This window comes from Triturus cristatus, chromosome 3_2 (genome assembly GCF_964204655.1).
Source record: "Triturus cristatus chromosome 3_2, aTriCri1.1, whole genome shotgun sequence".
Taxonomy (NCBI): domain Eukaryota; kingdom Metazoa; phylum Chordata; class Amphibia; order Caudata; family Salamandridae; genus Triturus; species Triturus cristatus.
The window spans coordinates 271,735,579-271,752,336 of record NC_140584.1 but is presented as its reverse complement, the minus strand read 5'-3'; positions in this window follow the sequence as shown (position 1 = coordinate 271,752,336).

Below are 16,758 nucleotides of genomic sequence, written 5' to 3'. Positions count from 1 at the left end.
AGTGATGATGAAGAAGTAAAGCAGAATTTTTTAGACTATTTGTGATTGAATTATTGTAAAGAAAATTTGCCTCCTGCCAAAAAGGGAGGGGTGAAATCATAATCCTGTATTCCTATTACTCTCACTGTAATATTCCCTTGCACCTGTATATCACTAACTGCAGTGATATATTCAAATGTGCATGTTGTTTTCTTATTAATTTTAAGTGCCTTTAACTTCAATATGTTTACTAAGTTTCAAGAATGTAGTTGGCCTAGAAGCCATTTTTTTCAAAGGAGTACATTTGCACATCTCCTGTGTCTTGCAGTAAAGTTTAGCCTCACTTTCCATTCTAAAAACCAGTAGTGTGGTTTTAGGAGATTAATGAATTCAGAAGTGTGTTCATGTGTCGTATCTTTGTTTCAAGGTCATCTCGCATTTTCTCAGAGAGAAGATCCTGCCAGCTGCTCATTAGATACATTTTGCTGAAGTAACACCTTTCTGTTATAAGTTTATGCTCCATAGATTTGTGCTGAGGTAAATAATATATAAAAACTGTTCAAATTTGAATGCATTTTAGCTGAAAGAGCCAGATGTACGATGTATTTTACCGGTTACAGACGGCCCGTAGGGCCGTTTGCCACAAGTAAAAGACATATTCTTATGTACCAACCGTATTTTGCAAATCGGAAACCTATTACTGACTCGCAACATAGGGTTTGTGAATTGCTATTAGGAAGGGGTGCGTAAAGGATGTCCCTTCCTAACAGCGAGTCACACTGGTATGTATGAATATTTTGCAACCAGGAACACAGTGGCAAAACATTCACAAATTACCACCAATTTCAAATTGGTGGTAAGCCGTTCGCAAACAGGAATGGGTCCCCAGGGGGCCCCATCCCCTTTGTGAATGGGGGCATCAACGTTTTTCCCAGCAAGCAATTGTCCCACGGACCACTGTCCACTGTAAAAAATTAAAAAGAAAATATTCCATTTTTATTTTTGAAATGCATTCTGTTTTCCTCTAGAAAACAGGCTGTATTTTTTTTTAAAAACTGCTTTATTTAAAGAGCAGTCACAGATGTGATGGCCCCAAATTGTGACCTGCCTCCTGAATATTAATGAGGCTGGTCCATTGCGACCAGTTTGGAAATCGCAAACAGTGTCTGAGACACTGTTGTATATCAGATTTTGCAACTCGCAAATTGTGAGTCGCAAAACATCGCAATTTGCAAGTCTCAGAACATGATTGTCGTACATGTGGCCCTACATGTTCCCACATGCCATTTTGGGTGAGAGCTTGGACAAATGAATGGACAATTGTCTCTTGATTATTTAATGTGTAGCTAGCTTTTTTGCACTAAACAAGTGTTAGACTTTTGGCCTCTTGACATGTTTTATTTTAACAGAATCATTTGCTGATTTCGCTCCACTTCTGAATAATTGCCAAGTGACAGCAAAGTTAGCAACTTGAAGGAAACAGCACCAAAGCCATGTGAAAGTCTGCAAATCCAAATGCTGGAACCAAGTACACCCAGAACCTCTAGCTGACTGCATTCACAGTGGCCAAACATTGGGCTACTGGTACTAAACCTTTGGTTTTTTCATAGAAACGTTGTAGTTTTTCTAACTGCATTGGTTGTAGTAGTGGGGATTCTAATTTTAAAATGTCTGTGAATTCGATGACTATTTAAAGGATAATGTGTCATGTGTAGCTGGCAAGTTTTCCAATAGAGCTAATCGGTTTACATCACTTTTACAACATCATTTTATCAACTTAAATAGTCATTTTTGAGTGATAGCCCTTCTGCTGCCACAATTAGACAGGGAAGAACTCAAACCCCTATAGATTATGTCATTATTCCATCAGAACATTTTAGAGCAGTTGAAACTTTTTAGGTAAGGGATAAGCGGGTGTGGAATTGATGTTTAAGGAAAAATTTAATCCCAATCAGGAGCTGTAGGACGCTGGCTCTCGATATAGCGCACTGAATTGAAGTACACTGTGCAGAGAGTCCAGTGAACACCTAATGGGTGTGCAGAGGTGAAAGCAGATAATTCTATTCTTCTTTTTGTGCTACTGTGGGCGAGCAGTTAGGCTTATCATAGGGTAGTGCTAAGCATTTCTGGTTACACAGAGAGGCAAGACCAATTAGGAAAAATAAAGCCATATCTTTATATATATTTTTAGAAACCAAGAACTTCGTTCAACAGTGAATAAATGCTTTGCATGTTGATATTTAACCAAATGCAAATCAGGTCACAAATGCATACATGTTTTTAAGCAACAGTAGTGTCAGGCAGAGACCATTGCGGTTGAGGGCAAGAATTGCATAAGGTTTGATAGCAGAGTACCGGCAACATATTTACTGTGGCATTTGATGGAAGATGGAAGTAGAATACAGCAAGAGGAGTCTTCATGACAATAGATGAGGAGGAGCAGACCGTAGGGCAAGGAGGACCCGCCAGATCTAGGCTGATAAGATGAAAGGCCGAGGCTAAACTTCTAACTCAGAAAAGTATTCATCAGTAAAGGGTTCACTTTCTTTTTGAAGGACACTGTTGATGTAATCAGTCTAGTAGGTAGGGAGTTCCAGATTCTCAGAGCAATACCTGGGAAGGATCGATTGTAAGTTTTTGTTTTTTAAAACTTTTTTGGTTTAGGCAACAAGGTACTACATCTCCTGGAGGAATGGGCACCACCCGAAAGCTCTAGCTTTTTTTGTGAGGTACAGAGGAGTGTTGAAATGAAGGGCTTTACAGGTCATGCAGTTAAGTTTTAGTTGTATCCTTGCCTTGAAAGGTAACAGATTTAGAGATCTAAAATCCGGGGAGATGTGGAGCCTGTGATGAGCCTGGCAGCAGCATTCAGTGAAGCCCTGAGAGGGGCCAGTCTGTGCCATGGTAGACCGCAGAGGGTTGCACTGCCATATTCCAGCCCTGAGATGACTAATGCTTGCCCAGCGGACTTGATGTCATAGGGGATGGAAGGGTTTTGATTTCCTTAGGTTGCTCAATTGGAAGTTTGTTCTTTTGGTAGATGCGCTGATGTGATCCTGCATGTTCAAGTTCTTATCCAGCACTATTCCCAGAGATCTCGTAGAGTCTATGATATGTGGTGTGCAGTTGAGAGCGGGCAGATTTTTTATATATTTCTCCATGATGGTGGTTTGCTTGGGCGGGGAAATAAGGAGGAATTCCGTTTTGAGGACGTTCAGTTTGACATGGTTGGAGGTTAACCAATTTTGGGTTTTGTGCAGGGTTCCGTTGAGTGTCTTGATATCGTCAGGAGAAGAGATTTTCATGTACAACTGGGTGTCATTTGTAAACATGTGATACTGGATATTAGGTGCTTTGACTATTTCAGTAAGAGGTTCAACGAATAGGTTGAAAATTATGGGTGAGAGTGAGGACCCTTGGGGAACCCCCAGGGTGCAAGGACTGGAATTTGAGAGGGTTTCATTGGTTTTGACTCTGTGTGTTCTGTTATGGAGAAAAGAGGCCTGGAGATGAATGGCGATTGAATGGGAGTGTTATTAGATTGAAATTTAATCAGGTCAAACAACATTTTGGGGCGATTTCGGGCTTCATCCAGTTGGCTTCTGAAGAAGGTTGCATTCGCAGTTCTGATGTGTTTGTTGTGCAGACTCTTTCTCAATCACAAAAGCTCAAGGAGTTCAATAGATGGAGAGGATCTCCATGAGCATTCTGCTAGTCTCAGGTTGCGTCTGTCTGAGTTTAAACTACCATTGAACCATGGTTTGGAGTCTTTGATGGACTTTCTTTTTAGTTGTAAGCGGGCAATTGCATCCAGAACTTTCAACATGGAGTTGTTGTAATGCTCAGTGAGTTCATGGATGTCAGACATGAATGTAGGAGGAGGCAGGGACAGATTGCTCCGGGATATGAGCTCATTCACGTTTGCATTTTGCAGCAATCTTTTCCAGCGTCTCTGTTTCTTGGGTTGGAATCTTTAAGTGTTTCCTCTTCTAGAATGAAGAAGGTGATATAGTGATGATCCGACCAGTTACAAGGGGCAATTGATTCCAGCTGAATGAAGTTGGGATTGGAGATGATTAGATAAAGGGTCGAGCCCAAATGGGCTGTAACAAAATTGAGTCAGGTTGAGGTCAGATAGGAAGGTTTTAAGACTATTCACAGACTGATCATTCTGTTCATTTGAAAGCAGATTGAAGTCTCCCAGGAAGATCTGGGGAAAATGGAGACCCAAGTTGGATGAGATGATTTCCATAGTTTGTTCGACCAGAGGGAGGTTGTCTCCTGGCGGATGGTAAAAGATGTGCAGGCTGCATAAGGGTCTGTGTTTGCTGATGATGTCATGCATAGATATTCACAAGATGAGAGAATTGCGGAAGGAGACTGCTTTTGTAGAGAGACTGTTATGGTATATACAGGCAATGCCTCCACGAGTTCTTTTAGCTCTATCAAGTCTGATAATGTTGGGGCTAGGAGGGACTAGGATGTCAAGGACAGGGCAGGAGGAATCATTAAGCCAAGTTTCGGTGAGGATTAGGAGGTCGAGTTCCTGATCTAGGATGAGTTCAACGATGTCTGTGGCATGTTTCACAGCTGATCTACAGTTGAGAAGAATGCACTTCAGGTGTGTTTTGCAGTCAGTGGGCGTATGGTGTGTGATGTGAACTTTCATAAGCTTAGCAATGTTTAAGGCATTAGAGTTATGTCTGGGAGCTCTATGCGGGTTTAGTGGAACAGTTTGTATGGCCCTGGCTTATGTCTAGGAGCTCAATGAGGGTTTAGAGGCATAGTTTAAGTAGGACCAGGTATGTCTGGCTTGTCGGATTGAGTGGAGTTGTATGCTAGGAGGAGGGAGAGAATGTCCAGGTCATATAGGTAGTTCTTAGATCTAATGAGTCTGAAGGGGGCGTTAGGATAGGGAGTGGTACTCTAGTTCCAGATGGGTAATGCCTACTTAGGATCAGTCCTCTTTTCAGAGGGATGAGTTGGTATTTTAGGGTATTGGTTGGTGTCTTGCAATATCAACTGCGAAGCATTGTTGGACGATAAGTCAAAGGCCTGATCTTAGGTGATGTTTATGAGCTTTTGTGCGTCAGTTTTGAGTTTTTGAAGCTCCCATTTGATTTCCTTGAGTCTAGAGGCAGGAGAGGGCTGAGGATTATTGATTGTGGAATGGGAAGGAGAGGGGCCATTCACGAGGGTGGAAGCAGTCATTGGACACGAATGGGGGCGATATGGTGAAGGCCGTTCTTGAAGGAGGAGTTCAGGTGGTGTTGGCCAGATGGAAGCAGCGGGGGGGAGGATCATTTGGAGTGGTGAAGGAGCTTGGGTGGCAGAGGAGTCAGGTTCAAGAGTTGGGGAGTCACAAGGGAATGAGGCATTTTGCTGTTATTGTGGCTTGAGAGAGCTGGCTTCATGGTAGAGAATGAGTGAGCCTGCGTCAAAGTGATAGGCAAGATCTCAGTATCTCGGTTAGTGCAAGGATGTATGGGTATGGAGGAAGTGTTAGAAAGGTAACCAACGCTATGGCTGTCAGTGAGCCCAGCCATCAGTGAATGGTGGTGGTGATGTCTGGGTTGTCGGGACATGTTGGGTGAGTCATTGCAACCTAGGTGAGGTGGAGCAATGGGCATATGTGTGCTGTTCAAGGTCGCAGGTGAAGTCACAAAGTGATTGGGGCTATGTAAGGAGACTTCTTGGTGGTCCTGAGGAATGGGAGAGGGGCTAGAGTCCCCATACGATTTGGGAGGGTCACTATTGATAAGAGAATTCTTAATGACAGAGAAACTTTCATCAAAGATTCCTAGATTACGATCAGAGTCTTGTATGAGGATAGTCCCATTGTTATAAATGGATATGGTAGCAGCCTCTCTGAATGTGGGTGATGGGGCTGCCATGAGTCTTCAGCCATTGGACATTTTTCAGAAGAGGGGATGTCTTTTAGTGTAGAACATCAGATCGCTTGTAATAGCTCATTTTTTTAGGCAAAAATATGGATCAGAGATTAGGGTTCCTGGATTAGATTTAAGAAATCTGTGTTCTAGGGATTTTGTGGCGTTTTCTGATAGGTTGGGTCGATAGTTAATCATGCAACTATTCAGACCTAGCTGCTCACGCCTAGAGTCCGGATTGCTCTGTGCGCAGGATGCCATGATTTAGTATGATGACGGAGGGACCTCTGTTGAAAAGACTCACGAGAAGGATAGCAGAGAGTGGGGATTTACACTTTCCATCAGCGTCTATCTTAAGTGGAGGGCATATAAGGATGCTGGGAGTGTCGAATTAGTGGAGCTTCAAAAGGGAGGACATTTACAGTGGTAGAAGTTAACTTTGATCGTGTTGAAGGTACAGAGAATCCCTAATAATGTAGCTAGAGTGGTTAGCAGAAATGCCCCTAACCATTCCAAGATGGCCGTCGCATTGGGATAATGAAGAGCAGTGTGAGTAACCCAAGTTGTTACAATAGTGAAGATCATCAAAAAGAGGTTGTTCGTTGTACTACAGTGATTCCCCAGCCGTAGAGTGTTAACAGTAGTGGAAACTCAAGTGGACAGCAGCGTTGTCCCACACCAAACATCAAAAGGAGGTTGTACGTTGTAGGTACAGTGATTCCCCAGTCGTAGAGTGTTAACCGTAATAAAAAATCAAGTGGACAGCAGCATTGACCCACACCTTACCAGGATGGATAAAGTGACTCGAGGAGGCATTAGCAGTGAGCCACATCATTCCAAGATGGCCACCGCACTAGGCTATTAAGGAGTGAATAATCTAAGATGGCCGTATAGATACCACAGTAAAGAGCAGTGTGAGGAAAGTAAAATAGAGGTCAGGGTCAGGAAAACTCAGAAACAACTGGATGCTCGGGCCCGAATTGTAGGAACATAGCGCCTCCCGTTAAATTACACGAATTATGCTCAAAAGTGAGCTGGCTTTCCCGTGCTGATAACATGATCGGGGCGCAGCATCAGGATGACTCCGGAAAAGCAGTCAGTCTGCCCCAGCCCGTGCAGTGAAGGAGGGAGGCGGATCCAATCAACTAGGCAATGACTCAGTGCAGCCGTGGGGTGGGTCAAGTCAGAACAAGCTCACAGGGCCTGAGCAACCTGCTCAAATGGTAGTAGGCACTCTCACGGTGAAACCCGGATCGGGTCCAGGAGAGGCGGAAGGGGGCCACACCCGACTTCGGGTCGAGTCAGGCCTGGCTGTCAGGGAGGTGGCGTAGTGGCATAGCGGCATGGCGGTGTAGCAGCTCAGCCGAGCTGGACTATTTGGGGATCCGACCTGGTCCCAGCAGACGGGGGTGGATCCTCACCCTGATAGTGCCTCGCCCTTACCTCATCCCGGTGACATGCTGCAGAGGGGCCCAAACAGACCTCGCATCCCGGGCAGAGGCCAGAGGACATGGCAGGTGCCTCCAATGTTGGATCATCCTCATAAGGTCGGCTACTGTCATCCCAACTTCAGAAGAAGGAGAAGGATGGGCCCACCCGACCTCGGGTCCCGGGAGCGGGCAGAGGACATGGAAGGTGCCTCTGGAATCAGATCGTCCTCTTGGGGTCATCTGGCGTGGAGAAGGAGATTGCGGCCTGAGAGTGAGAGTGAGAGACAGCCTTGGGGAGATCCCTGCAGTGGTAGTCAGCCCGCACAGGATCGTCTGTCGTGGGGCCTGCAATCAACATGCAGTATCTTCTGCTGTGGGGCCAGAAATCATAACGTAGGATCATCTACTCTGTGGGGCCAGAGATCAAGATCGCAGGTACGGATTTTGTTTATTTAGATGAAAACTTAGCTTGCTAGGTTCGATGGGCTGGGTTTCCCATGGATTTATGCCGATGACGACCCCTTGTCCATCGGCCATTTGGGTTGTATTTGTCATGGCATGTCATGGCACACAGGACTGTGTACCATGTTGACTCTTTGGATTTTCCTGCACCAATACATGCAGACTGCAGTGTCAGAGTGCATAGTATTGGAGAGGGCCCCCTGGGGTGGCACAATCAGCGCTTCAGCTCCAGAGTACCCTCTTCAGTACCCATGCCCTATGTACCAGGGGTACCATTTACAGGAGACTTAAAGGGGTGACTGAAGTTGTGCCAATCATGAAACAGCTGTGCAGAAATATATTTGGCACTGGGAACCTAGTTAGCAGGGACCCAATACACTTACAGTTCGAAATCACATAAGTCAGGCATCAGGCAAAAAGTGGGGGCTAACTATGCAAAAAGAGGCACTTTACCACAGGAGCCAAAATTGGGTCTATTGTTTATCTATAAACACCGAATAAAGGTCTCAATTACAGACAATAAACTGCCAGAGTTATTAAAGATTAATGTTGAGATTTATCTGACAGACATTGAAGGTAATGGCATTGAATGGCATACAGGGGATCACATCCTAACACTCTAGAAAAAAAGAACTTACATTAAAAGAACTGGTGATCAGAATGAAGGGAGCTTTTATATCAGTCGGTTTAATGGTTAATGTCAGGGCCTGTGAAGGGATCCACATAGATAGAGGCATAGAATATCCTCCTATGATAGTGGAAATTATACGCGAGAATTTAGATCAGTTAAAAATGTATACCAAGCAATGTTAATTCAAAGAAAGAAAACATTTCTTTGAACCCAACTAGAACAAAATACAGGATGCCATCATGCAGAATAATTCAAAACTTCTCTGGAGCCTGGTGAACAGTGTGTTCACAGTAGAGGTCCCTGCGCAAATACTTTGCAACAACATCGCCCAATATTTCTCACAGAAAATAGAGCTTATTTAGAAAAAAATAGTCCCGTCAGGGAGTCAGCCTGCGGACACCATGTCACCCAATCTGTCAGCACAGGCAGCCTCCCGGTTGCTAGAGAGTTTCCCTCCTGTAGCACTGACAGATGTAGATACACTTCTTCGTATGGCAAAATCAGGTTCCCCCCTAGATACCATCCCGGCCAAAGTTGTTACCTCTCTGGCCTGTCAATTGTCTCCTCCCATTCAGTGTCTTCTCAATTTCTCATTGACAGAGGGTCATGTGCCGTCAGAATGGAAAGCAGCACAGGTCATGCTTATCCACAAGAACAACAAGGCTCCGCTAACGGATTTCTCTAATCTCCACCCTATTTTGCTCCTTCCCTTCCTGAGCAAGCTATTGGAGAAGCACATAAATAAACATCTCTCCAACCATGTCGAACAGGCCGGTTGCTTAGACTCCTCCCAGTCAGGTTTTAGGCCCAAATACAGCAAGGAATCAGCTCTGCTTGCAGTCACGGATAACATCAGGATGGCCCTAGACAGGGGCCAATCTATGATTCTGGTGCTGATGGACCCATCTGCCACGTTCAAAACGGTTTCACACCAGATATTGCTCAGGAGATTGAAGGCGGCTGGACTTAGAGATTCGACTCTGCAGTGGATGACGAGTTTTCCATCTTCTTGATTTCAGACCGTCATCCTTGGCCCGTATCATTCAGCGCATATGGAATTAACCAAGGGAGTGCCCCAGGGCTCTTGTCTGAGCCCCACCTTGTTTAATATCTATGTAGCTCCCTTGGTCAATCTCCTTAGGGCGTGCGGGTTCATCCCCATTTCTTACACCGACGACACACAGCTGCTTTTCCCATTTGACAAATTAACTCCAACAATATAGGGGACCTTCTCCTCTGGTATGAGAGCTATCTCTAACTGGATGAAGAGCAACTTCCTCCAATGTAATGTTGGGAAGACAGAAATTTTGCTTTTCGGGGAGGCTCCCCTACTATGGACTCCGGATTGGTGGCCGGCTGATCTTGGTGTTCCCCCTGATCCAAAATCCCTGGTTAAGGACTTAGGTATTCGTTTGGAACAGGCCCTTACTTTGAAGGAGCATGCTGCTCAGACAGCAGGCTCCTGTTTTCTCATATCGGGCTTGTTACGCCAAGTCTTTCCTTTGCTTCCTGATTCAACGTAGAAGACCTTGACTCAGGCACTTACATTAAGCCATCTGGACTACTGCAATGGCTTGTTGAATTCTACTAATGAGTCTTTATTTAGCAGACTGCAGGTAGTCCAGAACACTGCGGCATGATTGGTCCTCAGTGCCTCTCCCAGGACTGCCTCCCACCCTCTTCTCGGCCAACTGCACTGGCTTCCAATAAGCGAACGGGTTAAGTTCTATGTCCGCTGTACCATCCACAAGGCTTTATTTAACCTTGGCCCCATTTATCTTTCTGAGAAATTTACACCTTGGCCGCCTTCTAGGTCCCTCCGCTCGGGATCTAAGTCTCTTCTCATGGTTCCTCGAGTCAGGAAAGCCATATTAGGTGTAAAGGCTCTCTCCCATCTTAGTCCCCTATACCGGAACAAACTTCCTCTGCATCTAAGACAATGCTCCGACCACCTACAATTTAGAAAGCAGCTTAAAACCACTCTTTTCTGTCTTTGATGTTGTAGTATAGCCTCATTTCTTGCCACCTTTCCAAAGCACAGAGATACCCCTTCGGGGGTCGATTCAGGCGCTATATAAACAAATAAATAAATAGCTCCCTAACGTTTGAAGGGCCAAGTTTCGTAACCGCAGTGGACAACATGTATATCTGAATTATATAAATAGTTTGACACTAAAGCGTCAAAAGATTGTAGTGTACTTCAAACTGAATGTACATATTTAACACAATTATAGGTGTCATCAGAGATAATCTGTACTTTGAAAACACTAGGGGTGGGCGGAATTTGCGAAATTCACTTTCGCAAACTATCGCGAAAATGTAAAAGATCTCCGCAAACACGCAGAAATATCGCGAAGACGCTGAAGTTTTTTTCCCGCTCGTTCGCTGTATTTTCTGCGTGATCGCGGTTTGCCAACTTACCCATGCGGTTGCTCACAGGCGCGACCATCTTGTTTTCACTCGTCTCGCGGTGCATGAACGCGAGATGAAAGACGTGATCGTGCGACGAATGACGTGATTGCGTGACGAATGACGTTAATGCGGGCGCGAACTGTCGCGAGACAGTGCAAATGGCTACCAACAATCCAACATCTCGTGGAGAACGCGACCGGATCGGGAAAACTTGTTGGCGAACGTGGGGATTCAGGTAAGGCGATCGCGCGCACGCGGGAATGTATTTTTTTACGCGTTACAACAAACAATTGATGGACGGAATGCTGACAATGCAGACATTCTCCCCCAGTCAAGAGATCTGGGTTAAATCCATCGTTCTTTTGCCCACTACACACCCCAGTTTAGACATGGCCATATGCAAATCAGTCTTGACCCTGTGCCTCATGGGAACAGTCCAGCCCGAACTGCCAAGCCATGTCTTCCCTGGACCGGAATCAAGCATCCTAGGACCGGTTTCTGGCTATCAGCCGTCATCAGCCAGGATAGCTTGACTCCAGTGGCGTAGTGAGCACGGGTCCCACGTCTGGGAATACCCATCCCACTTAGGGCGAAAAGCGTTACAACAAACAATTGATGGACGGAATGCTGACAATGCAGACATTCTCCCCCAGTCAAGAGATCTGGGTTAAATCCATCGTTCTTTTGCCCACTACACCACCCCAGTTTAGACATGGCCATATGCAAATCAGTCTTGACCCTGTGCCTCATGGGAACAGTCCAGCCCGAACTGCCAAGCCATGTCTTCCCTGGACCAGAATCAAGCATCCTAGGACCGGTTTCTGGCTATCAGCCGTCATCAGCCAGGATAGCTTGACTCCAGTGGCGTAGTGAGCACGGGTCCCACATCTGGGAATACCCATCCCACTTAGGGCGAAAAGCGTTACAACAAACAATTGATGGACGGAATGCTGACAATGCAGACATTCTCCCCCAGTCAAGAGATCTGGGTTAAATCCATCGTTCTTTTGCCCACTACACCACCCCAGTTTAGACATGGCCATATGCAAATCAGTCTTGACCCTGTGCCTCATGGGAACAGTCCAGCCCGAACTGCCAAGCCATGTCTTCCCTGGACCGGAATCAAGCATCCTAGGACCGGTTTCTGGCTATCAGCCGTCATCAGCCAGGATAGCTTGACTCCAGTGGCGTAGTGAGCACGGGTCCCACATCTGGGAATACCCATCCCACTTAGGGCGAAAAGCGTTACAACAAACAATTGATGGACGGAATGCTGACAATGCAGACATTCTCCCCCAGTCAAGAGATCTGGGTTAAATCCATCATTCTTTTGCCCACTACACCACCCCAGTTTAGACATGGCCATATGCAAATCAGTCTTGACCCTGTGCCTCATGGGAACAGTCCAGCCCGAACTGCCAAGCCATGTCTTCCCTGGACCGGAATCAAGCATCCTAGGACCGGTTTCTGGCTATCAGCCGTCATCAGCCAGGATAGCTTGACTCCAGTGGCGTAGTGAGCATGGGTCTCACGTCTGGGAATACCCATCCCACTTAGGGCGAAAAGCATTACAACAAACAATTGATGGACGGAATGCTGACAATGCAGACATTCTCCCCCAGTCAAGAGATCTGGGTTAAATCCATCGTTCTTTTGCCCACTACACCACCCCAGTTTAGACATGGCCATATGCAAATCAGTCTTGACCCTGTGCCTCATGGGAACAGTCCAGCCCGAACTGCCAAGCCATGTCTTCCCTGGACCGGAATCAAGCATCCTAGGACCGGTTTCTGGCTATCAGCCGTCATCAGCCAGGATAGCTTGACTCCAGTGGCGTAGTGAGCACGGGTCCCACGTCTGGGAATACCCATCCCACTTAGGGCGAAAAGCGTTACAACAAACAATTGATGGACAGAATGCTGACAATGCAGACATTCTCCCCCAGTCAAGAGATCTGGGTTAAATCCATCGTTCTTTTGCCCACTATACCACCCCAGTTTAGACATGGCCATATGCAAATCAGTCTTGACCCTGTGCCTCATGGGAACAGTCCAGCCCGAACTGCCAAGCCATGTCTTCCCTGGACCGGAATCAAGCATCCTAGGTCCGGGTTCTGGCTATCAGCCGTCATCAGCCAGGATAGCTTGACTCCAGTGGCGTAGTGAGCACGGGTCACACGTCTGGGAATACCCATCCCACTTAGGGCGAAAAGCGTTACAACAAACAATTGATGGACAGAATGCTGACAATGCAGATATTCTCCCCCAGTCAAGAGATCTGGGTTAAATCCATCGTTCTTTTGCCCACTACACCACCCCAGTTTAGACATGGCCATATGCAAATCAGTCTTGACCCTGTGCCTCATGGGAACAGTCCAGCCCGAACTGCCAAGCCATGTCTTCCCTGGACCGGAATCAAGCATCCTAGGACCGGTTTCTGGCTATCAGCCGTCATCAGCCAGGATAGCTTGACTCCAGTGGCGTAGTGAGCACGGGTCCCACGTCTGGGAATACCCATCCCACTTAGGGCGAAAAGCGTTACAACAAACAATTGATGGACGGAATGCTGACAATGCAGACATTCTCCCCCAGTCAAGAGATCTGGGTTAAATCCATCGTTCTTTTGCCCACTACACCACCCCAGTTCAGACATGGCCATATGCAAATCAGTCTTGACCCTGTGCCTCATGGGAACAGTCCAGCCCGAACTGCCAAGCCATGTCTTCCCTGGACCGGAATCAAGCATCCTAGGACCGGTTTCTGGCTATCAGCCGTCATCAGCCAGGATAGCTTGACTCCAGTGGCGTAGTGAGCACGGGTCCCACGTCTGGGAATACCCATCCCACTTAGGGCGAAAAGCGTTACAACAAACAATTGATGGACGGAATGCTGACAATGCAGACATTCTCCCCCAGTCAAGAGATCTGGGTTAAATCCATCGTTCTTTTGCCCACTACACCACCCCAGTTTAGACATGGCCATATGCAAATCAGTCTTGACCCTGTGCCTCATGGGAACAGTCCAGCCCGAACTGCCAAGCCATGTCTTCCCTGGACCGGAATCAAGCATCCTAGGACCGGTTTCTGGCTATCAGCCGTCATCAGCCAGGATAGCTTGACTCCAGTGGCGTAGTGAGCACGGGTCCCACGTCTGGGAATACCCATCCCACTTAGGGCGAAAAGCGTTACAACAAACAATTGATGGACGGAATGCTGACAATGCAGACATTCTCCCCCAGTCAAGAGATCTGGGTTAAATCCATCGTTCTTTTGCCCACTACACCACCCCAGTTTAGACATGGCCATATGCAAATCAGTCTTGACCCTGTGCCTCATGGGAACAGTCCAGCCCGAACTGCCAAGCCATGTCTTCCCTGGACCGGAATCAAGCATCCTAGGACCGGTTTCTGGCTATCAGCCGTCATCAGCCAGGATAGCTTGACTCCAGTGGCGTAGTGAGCACGGGTCCTACGTCTGGGAATACCCATCCCACTTAGGGCGAAAAGCGTTACAACAAACAATTGATGGACGGAATGCTGACAATGCAGACATTCTCCCCCAGTCAAGAGATCTTGGTTAAATCCATTGTTCTTTTGCCCACTACACCACCCCAGTTTAGACATGGCCATATGCAAATCAGTCTTGACCCTGTGCCTCATGGGAACAGCCCAGCCCGAACTGCCAAGCCATGTCTTCCCTGGACCGGAATCAAGCATCCTAGGACCGGTTTCTGGCTATCAGCCGTCATCAGCCAGGATAGCTTGACTCCAGTGGCGTAGTGAGCACGGGTCCCACGTCTGGGAATACCCATCCCACTTAGGGCGAAAAGCGTTACAACAAACAATTGATGGACGGAATGCTGACAATGCAGACATTCTCCCCCAGTCAAGAGATCTGGGTTAAATCCATCGTTCTTTTGCCCACTACACCACCCCAGTTTAGACATGGCCATATGCAAATCAGTCTTGACCCTGTGCCTCATGGGAACTGTCCAGCCCGAACTGCCAAGCCATGTCTTCCCTGGACCGGAATCAAGTTCCTTGTCTGAACTGGGGTGGCGTAGTGGGCAAAAGAACGATGAATTTAACCCAGATCTCTTGACTGGGGGAGAATGTCTGCATTGTCAGCATTCCGTCCATCATTTGTTTGTTGTAACGCATTTCGCCCTCAGTGGGATGGGTATTCCCAGACGTGGGACCCGTGCTCACTACGCCACTGGAGTCAAGCTATCCTGGCTGATGATGGCTGATAGCCAGAAACCGGTCCTAGGATGCTTGATTCCGGTCCAGGGAAGACATGGCTTGGCAGTTCGGGCTGGACTGTTCCCATGAGGCACAGGGTCAAGACTGATTTGCATATGGCCATGTCTGAACTGGGGTGGCGTAGTGGGCAAAAGAACGATGGATTTAACCGAGATCTCTTGACTGGGGGAGAATGTCTGCATTGTCAGCATTCCGTCCATCATTTGTTTGTTGTAACGCATTTCGCCCTCAGTGGGATGGGTATTCCCAGACGTGGGACCCGTGCTCACTACGACACTGGAGTCAAGCTATCCTGGCTGATGATGGCTGATAGCCAGAAACCGGTCCTAGGATGCTTGATTCTGGTCCAGGGAAGACATGGCTTGGCAGTTCGGGCTGGACTGTTCCCATGAGGCACAGGGTCAAGACTGATTTGCATATGGCCATGTCTGAACTGGGGTGGCGTAGTGGGCAAAAGAACGATAGATTTAACCCAGATCTCTTGACTGGGGGAGAATGTCTGCATTGTCAGCATTCCGTCCATCATTTGTTTGTTGTAACGCATTTCGCCCTCAGTGGGATGGGTATTCCCAGACGTGGGACCCGTGCTCACTACGCCACTGGAGTCAAGCTATCCTGGCTGATGAAGGCTGATAGCCAGAAACCGGTCCTAGGATGCTTGATTCCGGTCCAGGGAAAACATGGCTTGGCAGTTCGGGCTGGACTGTTCCCATGAGGCACAGGGTCAAGACTGATTTGCATATGGCCATGTCTGAACTGGGGTGGCGTAGTGGGCAAAAGAACGATGGATTTAACCCAGATCTCTTGACTGGGGGAGAATGTCTGCATTGTCAGCATTCCGTCCATCATTTGTTTGTTGTAACGCATTTCGCCCTCAGTGGGATGGGTATTCCCAGACGTGGGACCCGTGCTCACTACGCCACTGGAGTCAAGCTATCCTGGCTGATAATGGCTGATAGCCAGAAACCGGTCCTAGGATGCTTGATTCCGGTCCAGGGAAGACATGGCTTGGCAGTTCGGGCTGGACTGTTCCCATGAGGCACAGGGTCAAGACTGATTTGCATATGGCCATGTCTGAACTGGGGTGGCGTAGTGGGCAAAAGAACGATGGATTTAACCCAGATCTCTTGACTGGGGGAGAATGTCTGCATTGTCAGCATTCCGTCCATCATTTGTTAGTTGTAACGCATTTCGCCCTCAGTGGGATGGGTATTCCCAGACGTGGGACCCGTGCTCACTACGCCACTGGAGTCAAGCTATCCTGGCTGATGATGGCTGATAGCCAGAAACCGGTCCTAGGATGCTTGATTCCGGTCCAGGGAAGACATGGCTTGGCAGTTCGGGCTGGACTGTTCCCATGAGGCACAGGGTCAAGACTGATTTGCATATGGCCATGTCTGAACTGGGGTGGCGTAGTGGGCAAAAGAACGATGGATTTAACCCAGATCTCTTGACTGGGGGAGAATGTCTGCATTGTCAGCATTCCGTCCATCATTTGTTTGTTGTAACGCATTTCGCCCTCAGTGGGATGGGTATTCCCAGACGTGGGACCCGTGCTCACTACGACACTGGAGTCAAGCTATCCTGGCTGATGATGGCTGATAGCCAGAAACCGGTCCTAGGATGCTTGATTCCGGTCCAGGGAAGACATGGCTTGGCAGTTCGGGCTGGACTGTTCCCATGAGGCACAGGGTCA